The sequence below is a fragment of the Lates calcarifer genome, linkage group LG12, assembly GCF_001640805.2.
Source record: "Lates calcarifer isolate ASB-BC8 linkage group LG12, TLL_Latcal_v3, whole genome shotgun sequence".
NCBI classification, from domain to species: Eukaryota; Metazoa; Chordata; class Actinopteri; family Centropomidae; genus Lates; species Lates calcarifer.
The window spans coordinates 3,327,732-3,342,522 of record NC_066844.1 but is presented as its reverse complement, the minus strand read 5'-3'; the positions used below and the strand labels follow the sequence as shown (position 1 = coordinate 3,342,522).

Here is a 14,791-nt window from a genome sequence, read left to right as displayed (position 1 = left end):
TTTTTTTATTTGTTTACAAATAATCAGCAGTTTCGGTGAGTGAAATACATTTACATTTTTTTTATTGTTTACGTTTTTGTCATTTTATTAGTTAATATTGATACTTTTCTATATGATGTGTGTGACTCAGCTGTGGCTCCAGTGTTTGGAGACCTATTGAATTGTGTTAATGGGGTTTTTACAGCATTGCTTCAGTAATGGCATTTATTCTGGCTACATGACATGTCTGTCTGAGCAAAGTTCTGTTATACTGCTTTTCTGTATATTTTTGATGGTTTCTATAGGCGTGACATCATAATGAAGGTATTAATAGGTGTGTTAATTCAGACAGGACACCTTTGAAGGCCTAGGCGTGCAAAGTATATTATAGAAGAGTGATTCTGTTGAAAACAAGAATCTGCCTCATAAAAAACACTTTCTCGTAATTGCTAGCTATGTAAAATCAAACTTGTTTCCCAAATATATTTTGGTTGGGCTGTCGTTTTAAGAGCCTCTCCGGTTCTGTCTGTGTGCTTCTTCAGCCAGGTGCCAAATTACGCACCAAGCTCCCAGTGACAGCCCCCCTCCCAGCCAGCGCGCAGTGGTTCGCTCCAGTCGGCGGTCTGCTGCTGTTCATCACCGCCCCACTGGCCGGCTCGCAGTCGGAGTTTCAGCCCGGTTACCGAGCGCACACCGAGCCTCGCTGCCTGCACGCTGCCCGCTCTCCTCCTCTCGCTTCAGCCTCTTTGAGTGTTTTTGCCTCCTGCGTTGGTAGGTCAGTTTTCAATTCCTCTCTTCTTCTCCTTCTTTCTTGCTGGTTTGGTTTCCCCATTCTTATTTTGATTTTTTTTTCTGCCGTGAATTTCAGCGGGGGGTTGGATTTCTGTGTGTTGTCCTGCGAGTCTTTACCGGAGCTTTTACCCGCTCGACCCAAACCTTTACCGATATCCACTGTTTCTGTTCGAGGGAAACCCATCTTTTCTTTTCTTGTGTTCGTTTACAGTTTCTTTTGTTTATTTTTGTGACATTTTCTCGCTTCTATTTCTCTTTTCATTTTAAGAAATGCCTTTCTTTCTGTGATCTTACGAGATTTATTTTGATTTTCCTGCATTTTATTCTTCTGTTTGTTCTTTGCGATTTGATTTTTCTTCTTTCCATAAAAACCTCAGGGGATTTAAATTTCTCTGAAACTTGAATGTTGCGCATGCAGCATGTCCAGAACGCAGCGAAGATGAGGATGGTGATGATGATGGATGGTGGTGGTGGTGGTGGTGATGATGATAGTGGGCAGCTGTTGCACGGACAGCTGATCTTCATCCATGGAACTGCTCGTGTTTCTGTTGGGACTGTTTTTTACTGAGCGGTGATCTCAGTTGTGAATCTCGGTCAGTGTCGGTGTGTGAATGTGTGTTTACAGTTACATACACACGCACAAACGAACGCACGCACGCACGCACGCTCGCTCACGCCTCGGCAGCCTGTGTCACTGTCGGTCCTCGTGAAGCAGACCAGGAGGAGCTGACAGGTCGGGTTTGTAACTCTGTCATGTCCTGTTCTGCATCTCTGATGTGTGATATCAGCAGACTGGTTGTTGCTCCCTGTTTCCAGATATCTGAACCTCACTGCATGCTGGGAGTATTTTCATGACATGCCTTGCTCTTGTAAACCTTCAATCTGAACTTGGCTATTTCAAGATTTGTTCTGGCGTTTGCATGTGATAGACTGGTTAGGGTGTAGATCACTCACTGATCAAGATAAGAGGAATAAGAGCATTTAAAGAGATGCTTTGACGTCTTTTCAAAGCTTTCTTACAGGAGGACAGTCTCATGGGGAAATAACTTTCTTAAGTTTGAATTAGTTTATGAATACAGAGCTGTTGGGTCTGAGTGAAGTGTGAGATGTGCTAGTTTCCAAATCATAAAAATCTGCTTCTCAGTTGAAATGATGGAAATTGGTGAAAGTTGGAGGACACAGTGATAACTGAATAATGGAAATCATAAGAAGTGACAGTAATTTATCTACACATAAGATGGAGAAAGAGCCACTTCCTCTGTGCACACACAAAATGTTTTTAATTTGAAGCGACTTGAGGCTTCAATGTACCACAATTTTACCATCTTCCATGAATAAATTACATTTTTGCAGCAAAAAAGTCTTGTCACATGAGGAATATGAGTAGTATTGTCAGGAGTAACAGCAGGTATTGGTATGTAGGAAAAATGTTTTTTTTTTTTTAAATGCAGGTTTTAAGAAAAAGTAAAATAGAAGCACGCTTTTATACGTCACAGAGTACCATAGTAACTTGTCTATATGTGTGTAAGTGTTTAATGTGCGCAGTGTGAAATGCACTCTGTGGTGTGGAGTTGATGCTGTGCAGTAAGATGCAGCCACAGGCAGGACTGTGAGGCTCAGGGGAAGAAGAGAGTGTGCAGGATAAGATCAGTCAGGCTGCTGCTGGGCTTTACTTGACTCTTAAGGTGTTCAGTCTTTATTATTCTCAAACAGCATGTATAAGTAGATTTGTGATCCTGGTCTGTTTGTTAGTGTGTGGATCAGGATCAGTCTGCCTGTTGCTGATGAGAGGTGTGTGCTGTGTTTAGGAGTAGATGTGATTTTTATTTTGTTTGTAGGGGAACAAAGCTCAATTATAAAATGGGTTTCAGTTACAGATGTTCGCAGACCAACTATTTGGCAAACATATAATTAAAACTTTTAATTTTCCGCGCTTTAGTCCCACATATCAGCATACTGCTTAAGGCTCTGCTAATTAATATTTCCAGTATTATAGGCCTTGCACACTAGTTTTCAATTACTGTGGCTGATTAGACCACTGCTTATGATGAAGATGTGTGGAGCTATGCTGAGAATTATGCTTCAGCAAGACCAGATTTTTCTCCCCATTTGTTCAAGCTGTTTCCTTTCTCCCACTACTTCTGACCAATCCATGTGAGTTAACTTCACCTGATGAAATTCAGTCTGACTGCAGCCAAACATTGATGTTGCCAAAGTCAGTGTTCCAATGAAAACTTTAAAGTGGATATAATTGATATAATCAATATTTTTATTATACCATTGACGCTGTGCAATCAGTGTGAAAACACTATTAAAGGGCTTACACAGAGAATTATCACCTGAATGGTCAGCTCCCCTCGGCTTTACAGCTTTTAATGGTGAGTTTTTGGCTCATTGTCCAGCTGTTCAGTCCACAGCTTTACAATTTTGGTTCACTCTCATCACTCTCATAATACTGTCCTCAGCTGTTTTCAGAGACAAAGTTCTAAGAAGCCACTGTGCACCACTTGATTAGCAACAAGGCACAGTTTGAGACAAGCTGGTGAACACAGTGGATCATTTAGCAGTTAAAGAGACAGATATTTCTCTCAGGAGTTGGGGGAGACCAAAAACAGAGCAAGATGAGGGTGAATATTGGACTTAGAATCATCAGTGGATATTAACACGACTCTTTGACTCCTGGATGTGTAAATAAGCATCTGTTTGCTAGAAAGGTCACCATTTCAGCTTAAAAGGTAATGATATGTCAATGCTGTGTTTACAACTTGTTTCTGCAAATGGCTATCTGCTGTAAAGTGAAACACATGCTGAACAGAACTAAGAACTATTGCCATGGTGCAGTAGAGCCAGGTCCAGGTTTTTCCAGAAAGCTGTGTGTTTTCTTGAGTCCTCTGTGCTGGTGCTCACACCATCTTCACAGTTGTTCCACTGAAATGAATGAGTAGGCTGCATTTTTTCTTCACACAGTTACAGTGTCTCTGTGAAGGGCTTCAGTGGTTGAAAAATTCCCAAACTGTACAGGTGCATGTATACCTCAATTGGAAGCACAGTCAAACAAACACACAACTAACAAAAACTGTCAGAGGGAGAGCTACAGCGCTGTGGAAATGAGATGCTACACTCTGTTCAGTACATTCCTCATTCTACTACTGCACGTGTTCAGGCAGCAACAGTATTGATGGAAAAGAGTAAAATGAAAACAGTGATAAATAAATAACTCAGATTTAAACTTGGTCATGTTAATTATTTAGCGCCTCTGTGCTGATAATGAATAGATGTTGCTGCACTTTGACTCCACGTGTAGAATCTCTTCAGTGTTTGTGTGTTATTTAGTTTGGCTGTGTGTACAGAGTGCCATGAAGCAATGTTGTGAAACTTGGGGAGTTTTAGAAAATTAATTTTTATATTGATTGTTGCTGCATATTTATAGCTCTCTACAAAGAATTGTTGCAGCATGCAGTCCAGTCGAGATACAAAGACATGGAGTTAATTCAAGGCTGAATTTGTCATGAGTTTCTAGGGCTGTGCATCTTTATTGATCTCATGATTCAATTCAGTTATGATTATCCTGTCAGCGATTCAATTCAATTTGATATCACGATCCATCCTTGTTTAATATATTACTGCATATGGCTACTTTTTCATCAGTTAATAAAAGCAGTTCAGTGTTTCTCCTAGAATGGCTGTCATGGCAGGACAGGTGGTCTGACTGGGGGTGGGGGGGGTAGTTATATTATAATCACATACCAGTGTTTCCCTACCATTGTCTTGGCAGGGTGGCCCAGCCCGCTAATGTGACCCCCCCGTCCTCCCAAGACAAACATCGAAAAAATAGAAGAGGGCTAGTCCGGCATTCACACTTACCTATAGTATAATCATAGAAGTGTAATATAAGGTGTATGATCATAATATATCAAAAACTCATACATGCAGTTGTAAACTGCTGAATTCCAAATACAGCAGGCATCAACTGTACAAACTGCAGATTTGTCATTTTTGCAAACGATGACCTGGATGTCCAACGTTTCCCTTTTGATTCTCAGTAGCAGTAGAGCTGGAGGGTAAATTCAGTTTTGGTTCAGCAGGCTTCTCTCTTTCTAGTGCAGGTCGCTCCAAATGTTTCTGTCAGCAGGGGATCGTGTAATAGAAACATGGATTGTAAAATTCAATCACTCAACTCAATTGTAAACAACAATCCTTTGTAAGAGGCAGATTTGACTTTTCTTTTTTCATTTTTTCTTCTTATTCTCTGTAGTAGTGCTGGTAATTTCCTTGTGGGGTAACAATACAGAATGAATAATGAAGAAAACACCAGGTGGTCTCTTGTGAAGAGAGAAAAAAACAAAACAGTATTGTCTTGTGCTGCACATGCATTTATTTGTAAAACAATCACAGTTTGTATTATAATGAACAAATGTACATTGTTACATGAGTATGATCATTTTGCAGACTTAAATGTCCATCAGAATTAAAACACGTTGCATAACTCACCTTTAGACTCAGCACACTATTCTTTATTCATTAATGCTTTGTTGATGGACTGTATAGAGGGACATCAGAAACAACCTCAGACACCATCCTGATGAAGGAAACATGACTGAATTTAACATTTTTAAGACTTTGTCAATTCAGGTCTGTTTTTAGTCTGAAAAGTGAACTGTTGGTAGGAATCCTCGGCAGTAAATGGTAAATGATAGTAAAAACTGTAGAAGTGTAATTGGATGTTTTTGGTCAACAGGTGGCCAGTGCTCTGTCTGAACAAAGGCAATGCTCCATTTGATACTTAATGTGGTGAAATGTTTTTCGCAGCATCTTCAACAGAACAAACTTAATAGATTGAAAGCACTGGGTCCTTGAGGTTCTTGAAGACAGATCCAGTTTGATGGATTTTTTTTGGGGGGGGGGGATTTTGCTGTTATGGATATGTTGTATTGACAGTCTAGAGATAGAGACAGGAACTAGGCAGAGAGAGGGGTATGATATGCAGCAGGGTCAAACTGTAGATGTAGTGTTATGTGGTCTGTGCCTGAACCATTCAGCCGCTGGCCACCCCAGTCTTCTGTCCTTTTTAATAGCTTTTTCCCCAACAAGTCATCCAATCTAAACTACCATATTGGTTGTTTGTCCCTGCCCTCTGATATGAACCACAGGAGCTTTTCCTGAATTAGTGCCCCTACGGCAGCAGGAGATGTGCCACAGATAAACTTTTAAAAATCACTACTGAAAAATAACTATCACTGTCAGGTTCTGGCAATGCTGTGCTAAAGGTTTGGTTCGGTTTAGGCATGAAAACAACATGGTTGTGATTCTGACTCACATAACCACTGTTTGTTGCTTAACAATAAAATGCAGTGATGGGTTGTAATAAGCTGCTTGCACCAGCGACCAATATTAAAATCTGTACTGTAGATTGTACAAACACATGTATTATCTGCACTCTGTTATAAACAAGAATGTCTTGCACATAATTAGGTTGAGGCAGTTTCATTTGGGTTATTTATCACATGGAAACAAATCACAGCCATTTCAACACAAATCCAGTGTTACAGCATTTTACTTAAATGGTTTATATTACTGTTTCCCCTCGATTCATTAAGCTGTGGACTCTGACAGCTGGAAAATTGCCCCCATAGCTTGAAAAATGTAAAAACAACAGAAACTAATTTTCTGGCCTTATTGGGTGAAAAAAGTCACAAAATATATATATCTTGTGGAGCGATACCACAATTACTCATATGTCATGGACTGAATATCCAAACAGAAGCCATTTTAGGCCATTAACATTCCCTGAAGTAGTCCCAGGGGGACAATCAGCATGTCAGAAATCTCTGCAGGACAAACTGAATATCAAATAGAAACTAGATAATATGCATTTCCTGCGGAAAATGCGTGTGAATGCTTCCAGTGTTCACACTATTGCTCTTCAAATCTTTGTTAATATTATCATCAGTAATATTATTTTTTAAGAATCTATAACTGTCCACTGCTGGACTTGAACCGACAATCTCATGATCAATAGACAACTGCTCTACCTGTTGTGCCACTGAAGGCCACAGGGTGCTGTGTGGTGCTAAAATTAATTGTAGTGGTAGTGAAATTGCAAAATTGTATAAATAGCAAAAAGCTTAAAATATTTATAACGATCTCTATTATTATTATCTTTTTTGGGAGGGGTTTTTGATATTTGCCTGGGTCGGGGCTTGAACACAAGACCTTGGGTTGGAAGGCATCCGCGTTACTGAAGTCCACAGTGCAACGCCTGGTAGTAAAAGCAGTTGTAGCGATAGTAAAACTGCAAAATTGTTATAAATAGCAAAATAGCATAAAAGCATAAACAGCTGATAAAAGTTGAATAAGCAAAATAGTAAAAAGCTTAAAAAGAGAAACATTTTCATAGCAGAATGGTTTCTAGAGCAGAAAGTGCAGTGAAATTTCAGTGTCTGAAGCGGGGATCGAACCAGGGAACCTTGGGATTGGGACAGCTCCCATAGGATCCCATTCATTTTTCCAGCATTCACACTGATAATGAAAGACTGCAAGAAATATTAGATGTGTGGGTTTTGAGTCAGTTTGGGGTCATTTTTTCCACTGCAAATAATTTAAAAGCTTTTACAAATGCACGACACGTAGTTGACAGCACAAACTGACTGACTGACACGCTTAATCTCTGGTTTGCTGATTTTCCCACGAGCATTTCAGCCACTCGCAGCGATTTGAGAACACAGTGGAGAATACAAAGACTGAACTCATCAATTTTTCTGATTGTAAAGACAGCGAGCTGTTTCACTGAGGCTTGAGCAATTTATACTAATGCAGAGGGAGTTTGTGTCCAAAATAAGAGTAGCAATTCAGAAGAAAAAAGTATCTCTAGAAAGTGCAGCACATAATCAGAATGAATCGTGTTTTTAAAGAACAGTTTTGTGCTGTCACATCAAGCTTTTTTCATCCTGATTACTAAAAACACACCTCTGTATTAGTTGGCATGCTTCCTGTCACAACACCTGTCACTCATCCTGATGGACTGTCAGTCAGCATAATGGCAGAAGCAAGGGTCTGTAAAGTCTTGAGCCGGTAAAGACTGAACATATTCCAAAATGTGTCCAACATTAGACTGATGTTTTAATATGAGAGTTTAGGGGCATTACATAAATAAGAGAGAGACTAAATAAGAAAAATAAACATCTCTCTCATGGTTAGGTGACCTGACCCTTAGTGTTTACAAAATTGTCCTTGTCTGCATCTTGTGATTCATCACTTCCACTCAATATTTGATGTGATTCACTTCCACTGCAGCAGCAGCACCAAGATGTTGAACCAGTAGGTTTCCCAAATATTTTATTTGTCATTTTTTAGTAATAGCTGGAGTAGAGAGTTAACAGGAAATGAGGGTAAAGAGGGAGACGGAGAACGTGCAATAAAGGTCCACAGCTGGACACAAACTAGGGACATTGTGATTCATGGTCAGTGCCTTAACCCCGAGGCCGCCAGTGGGGCCCTGTGTGAAACCAGCAGTGACAGATTTATTCAGCCAGAACTCATGACCTTGATTGAAATGAAGGTTATGAATAAGGTTAAAATGACTACTGCATCTGTGTTATAGGGACCACACAAAGAAACGAGTAGTCAAATGATTTCTCCCTGGTGCTTTGTATGTTCTTATAAAGACCGTCACCTCCTGCAGTACAACATGTGTACACATACACACCCTGTAGTAAGTGCTGTACCGTACCACACCCAGAGCACTAACCACAATCCCACTGCTCCAAAGTAACCAAGCATGACACATACACGGAGTGAAGCCAGCAGCCAGCTGAACATCACTTGGGAGCAGATGGGGGTTAACAGTGACACACACTTGGACACATATGCTCAACAATCACTTTCCCAGAGAGACCTACATGCAGACCAGAAACACACACACACACACACACACACACACACACACACACAGACACACACTTGTGGGCATAACTGGTGCAGATAACGGAGGTGTGGCACGCTAACGTGTCTTCGGTCTGCGAGTTCATGCAATGCTTGTTTTACTGATAGTGAATTACTGATTTCTGGATGAACTCTATCACGGCAATATAATATCTAACTATTTTATAATTTTCTGTTTTGCAATATCCAGATGACAGCGTCTGTTTTTGGGTAATCCAGTTGATTAAATACCTGAATCAATCAGTCAATCAAAAGTTCTTCAGTGTTTGATATTCTATGGTACAGACATTCTGGTCATAAATATTCAAGTTTGATACCCAGCCTTGGTTTGTTTACTGATGAAATAGAGGACTAGTTGAGTAAGTGGAAAATGTGCTGCTTAAATGATGAGTGACTTTTACTTGTGTTGAATGCAGATACAGGCTACTTGCCGACTGTCTGACTGTCTGTCCGACATCTGCAGTTTTTAGGGTGATATTTGCAGATTTCTGTTTTAGTCAGTGTGCTTTGAAAATCAACTTGAAACTTACCTGAAATTAAGAAACGTTATGTTATTGTTACACGGTGTGAGCCGGAGACTTCTATGAAAACACTCTCTGTTGGTGCAGTCAAAGACACTCTGACTCCAGATGTTTCAATGCTAGCTACCTGACTACAAAACAGAATAATGTCAGAAATGACCGCGTTCATGGCTTCATTTCTAACAATGCTGTTTTCTTTTTTTTGTTTGCTTGTGTCTGTCTCCTCTGTGTGATTTCTTGACAACAGAGCTCATGAATATGCTTTTGTGCAGCCACCTGACGGTTGATGTACTTGGCTGACTGGTTGTTTACTGACTAGTCGGCTGACTGACTTGTCTGCTTTCTCTCATCAGTTCACTGTCTTTGTCAGCATCTCTCTCTCTCTCTTCTTGATCTCTCTGGCTTTGCCAAAATGTTCAACTAAACTCTCATTAATGCAAATTGCCTGTGCGTTCTCTCTCTCTCTCTCTCTCTAGCTCTGTCTCTGTGTGTGTGTGTGTGTGTGTGTGTGCGTGCGTGCGTGCGTGCGTGTGTGTGTGTGTGTGTGTGTGTGTGTGTGTTCAGAAGTCAAGAGGAGTCCTGACATTTAGGAACTCAGCCACCTCCCTGATTCAGCAGAAACATGGAAACAGATGGAAACCTCTCCTCTCCCTCCTCTCTCCATCTGCTTTCTCTCTCTTCATCTCCCTTCTGTCTATCTCTTCTTTCTCTTTGTACCTCTGTCTACTGTACTGACTCATTTGTAATTTATTTCACTTAATGTCGCTGTCACTTCACTTTAAATTCTGGCTTTGTTAGTGTGACAGACACATTCAGCTGAAGAACATCTCGGAGCGTTTTCCACTTGCTTTGATTTTTTTTTTTCTTCACACAGAGGAAAATTCAGGTGAACCAAAATGCACCACTAAAAACCTTGTGAGAATGTTCTTTCTGTTAATTGGTTTGATATGTCGGGTGGCAGCGAAGTAAAGAAAAGATTCTGTGGTCTGGGTTAGTGCACAGCCAGTCTCATTTTTATGTGTGGAGTCTGTCTGGTCTCCAAACTACATTTGTGTGAAGTGATACAGAAAAACATGATGACGTTATCCATCTGTTTGTGATGCATTGGTCAGAGTCTTGGATCACGTTCTACAAAAGTTAACAAATAGCGATTGAATGCAAATTTGCCTCTGATCCAGGTCTTTTCTCTGAGATCTCCAAAAACTGTCAGCGAGTGGAAAATCAGGGCTAAAATCATGTCTTGTGAACTTGATATCACAGGCACAGGCAAAAAGGCAGAAATGTGCTCTACTCTTTGAGGAAACACTCAAAGATTTGAAGCAGTGACAAGGATTCTGCTGGAGAACTAATCTCACATTAACAAACACATACACTGATGTTAAATCTTAAGTAAAGTCAACAATAGCAAAACATAGGCTCATAAAGTGGAGGTTGGGGTGATGGAGGGAGCTGCAGCAGCAGACAGCTGCAGAATCTGCATTGCGTTATGGTAATAGTGAGAAATGACAAGCTCTAAAGGCCAAGCTGTACACCTGTATGAATATGATCAGCCTTAAGAAGCTGATACCAATCAGCTAATGTAAGTGTGACTTTAATGTTCTGCCCAAACCAAAGCTTTGCACCATTTCTTCCACTGTAATATGAAATGTTTTATCTTTTGTGTTCATTGTATCATGTTCTGGTTATAATTAGGCTGCAGTATCAAGAACTTTAAAGTAATTAAAGCAATGCAGAATGCCTTTTGAATTTTTTATGAGCTTCAGTATAACTTTTTTAAAGATAATAGTAGTTAAATATGCAGTAGGATGAATTGCAAAGGCTCTAAACTGTGTGGTGTGTATATCTATATCTATAGATATAGATATAAATTCTTTAAATATTTTGTGTGTATATATAAAACATGAAAAGATTTAATGTGACTCTGGTGTATTTGCATAGGATTAAACATGGCAAAAGTCAGTGTTCAGTCTAACGTACAGAGAGAGTAAAAAAAAAACATGGAAGTGAGTAATCCAGGGCTTCAGAGGAGGGAGAGGAGATGAGCAGAGGAGATAAGATGAGCAAAGAGAGAAGAGAGAGGAAGAGAATAATTAACAAGGCAAAAAGATGAAAAAGAAAAGGGAGAATGTGAGGGAAGGAGGGCCAGGAGAAGAAAAAAGAGGAGATGCCTGGATAGTAAAAGGGGAAAGAGAAGATGAGAGATGAAAGGAAGGAGTGAGAAGAACAAGAGAGAGGGAAAAGGTAGAGAGTGAAGAAAAGTGAACAAGTGGAGAGGATAAGAGAGAAAAAACTGCTGAAAGCAGGGAAGAGGAGGAGGAGGAGAAAAGGTGTAATAGGAGTGCAGAGGAGGAGAGCTGGGAGAGATTTGTGTGCGCGCATGTCTAATGACTGATAAAGCGAGGCTGGCGTTGAATTATAGATGCAGCCGAGGTGAAATTTTCATGAAAGTGTTACTAAGCCATTCAAAGATTAGTCAAACAACCTCAGACATGACCTGGAAGATGGGGGGATGAAAGGAAGAGGAGGGGTGAGGTACGAGAAGTGGAAAGACGGGTAGCGTGAGGAAAAGAGGGAACATAGAGGAGGTGAGGGGAGGGAGAAAGAGAGGGAGACCAGGAAGAGGCAAGGATGGAAACACATAAGAATGATGGAAAAGAGGGATGGATAGAAAGGGAAGATTGACAGAGAGGAAAAAATGATGGAATGAATGAAAAAAGCAGAATGGAAGAGGTGGAAAGAGGAAGGGACCAAGGGGGGTAAAGGTTTGGGGAACAGAAGGATAGAGAGGAGCAGAGGAGGTGGAGATCAGGAGGTTAGTGAGGAGCTAGAGGGGAAAAATATTACAGAACAGCAGCAGGTAGAGCAAAAGGAAGGAACAAAGTTAGGAGGGAGGAGATGAGAGGTCAGAGAAAGGTAGGGAGGGAATGAACTGTGGGAACTGTTGTCTCATACAGGGTGGTGGAGAGAAATGAGAAGGTGTAGAAAAGGAAGGAAGCAATCTCTTTTTCTCAGTTGGTTTCAGAGTAGTTCAGAGTACTGTCTCCTTTGCTGATGATATTATGTTGATCATGTCTCTCTTGAGGTGGAATCAAAAGAGGAAGGAAAGAGAAGGAAGGGAAGATGGAGAGCCAAAGAGAGTTGGAAGCAGCATTAACAAATGTGTTAAAGAGTGTTTGTGAGAGGAAGACAATCTGATTGGTTCAGGCTCACTTCCCAGCTCTGTGACGCTGCAGCAGAGCAGAGGACACATTCATTACTCGCTCTGCTTTGACCTTCTGCTATTAAACTGATAACCAGCCAATTAATATGACCCCTCCTACAAACACACACCAACACACAGACATGTTGTATGAGTAATGCATGTAATGTAGAACAGTGTAGAAGCTGGAGTAAATTATCACAGCTGTGTGTGTGTGTGTGTGTGTGTGTGTGTGTGTGTGTAGTCTAATTACTCTCCCCAGGCATTATAGGTTATTTGCATTAAAAAAAAACATCATTTGCTTATTTCCATTTAACAGCACTGTTTTCAGTCATTATCTGTTTAGCGCTGACTGTTGTTGTGTTGTTAGGTTAATTAGTTGGAAACTAACTCACTGTTCCACATGGTTTCACCCACCAAAACTCATCATGAAAGTGAAAATAAAATACATGTGGTATTTGAATAAAAAGTGTCCAAAATAAAAATAATAATGTAATGAAATAAAATACCATTTTGTCTGACCAGCTAAAAAGGTAGCAATAAATACATTTAACCATGATCTTTCACTAACTTTAACCAAAGTATGGTTGTTACCTGAACTCAACGACAGATGGGACTCTGATTGTAAATCCCCGGTCTCTGGTGTAGCAATTCTGTGCAATCTGCCCCAACCACCTACTGGTGACTTCACTGCTGTTAATAAATATAGAGCTTCATTCATTCATTAAAAAAAAAAAAAAAAAAAAAAAAGTTGCCTCTGAACATAATCCAGTGAGCAGTTACATTGCTACAACGAATTGCTGAAACTGTTTGGTGCATATGAATGTAATTTCTAGGAGACAGGGTTGAAATTAATTAAAAACTGATTAAATGGACAAATAACTTTTTAATATAGATCCCCTGAATCATAGCTTTGTAATTTGACAGTCTATGTATTGGTAAAGTCCCATATCACAGTTATTTCCGCGTCATTATTCATAACTGCTGCCTAATGTTTGCAGTGAGATTTGCTACATGAATATTTTCAGTTAATGCTTCAGTGATGGCAGGGATAGAGTGCAGAAAATTACAACCTTTTAGGTTTGTGCACTGTTTAACATGAGTGACACCAACGACCAACAAGCAACCCACTCACACAGTTTGACTGACAGCTGGTATCTGGGAAATGTGTTGCAGAAGCAATCCGGCAAAAACTGGATTCCTCGATGTTTCTCTGACCTTTAGCTCATTCAGACTAACGTTGGCTCATTAGTGGAAGAGCGAGGTGCAGTTGTAAATGATGATAATTATCAACCAGCCTCATCATTTGCAGTTATTTCATTCCTGTGGCTGTCTGTGTGCTTCTCCACTTGGCTGCATTAGTGATGCATCTTATCCCATAAAGCGTTGCCCTGTTGATACCCGCAGCTCAGCCGCTGCCAAATGCTTTGGCTCCCTTTTTGTCCATCTATCATCCGTTCATTCATCCTAAAACATATTCCTCTCATCCACCCACCCACAGTGTCTGGAACCCTTTCAAGTTTATCTGCACCTTTTGATCTGTCAGGTTGGTCATACTGTCAGGACTGTGTTTGGATAATCTATGCATCTGTCTGCCTGAAACATTTAATCCATCTGCTGGAACCTCTAAGTCATATGGTGTGTCACATGACCACATTTAGTGTACCTCTAAAGTCTCTCTTGCAGTCTCTCTCTGCAGCTTCATCCATCAATCTTGAGTCATAATCCTGCATGAAAAATGTCAGTGTTGGTCATTGGTTCAGACCCTAGGTGATGTTGTTTTTGCATCTTTACCACAGAGAGTACTGTGCTTCACTCATTAAACTATTGCTAAAGCTAGGACAAAAAAAACAGAACACAGAAACCGAACACTAACACTCAGCTGCTGCTTGTAAAAAGTTTATTGCTCTGACTGCAGGGTAAAAATGGAAAGCAGCGCAGATGAATGTATCAACATTTTTATCAACTCTTCTACTCCTTCATGTGGTTTTTAGAAACACACTAAAGAGACAATGTTTAGAGAGGTTTTAGTGAGACAGTCATCTTAAACTATAAAAGTGAAGGGGTCATGTCCGCCCACCACCAGTAAAAAAGCAAAGACAGAAGAATGTGTTTTTTCACAGTCACATTGAATGTTTTTGATGACTCTTGCTATCTGTTGTTCAGGTATGAGAACTTGTTTTCCAGGATTGTTTAAAAGGTGGTTTACTCCTCCAAGGCTGACCAAAATTATTGGGGCTTAAATGTTAAATGTCTTAGGATGTGTATTTATACTAAAACATTTAGAACAGCCAGTGAAACAAATAAAACTCAGATTCATCTGCACATTTGGTAACAAAATATTCTCAAGTCAAATCAC

At 40.2% G+C, this 14,791-nt stretch overlaps 1 protein-coding gene across 4 annotated transcripts in view; it reads left to right on the top strand.

Annotated features, from left to right (window-relative positions):
• The first annotated feature begins 543 nt into the window (after positions 1–543).
• The window catches only part of raly (RALY heterogeneous nuclear ribonucleoprotein), a 122,545-nt gene continuing 108,297 nt past the window's right edge, over positions 544–14,791 (top strand). Inside the window, exon 1 of one of the 4 annotated variants that reach the window (XM_018678254.2) lies at positions 544–750. The gene's annotated coding sequence lies outside the window, so the exon portion shown is untranslated. Of the gene's footprint in view, positions 755–14,791 lie in introns of all 4 variants that reach the window. The other 3 variants (XM_018678253.2, XM_018678251.2, XM_018678252.2) reach the window with 3 other exon arrangements.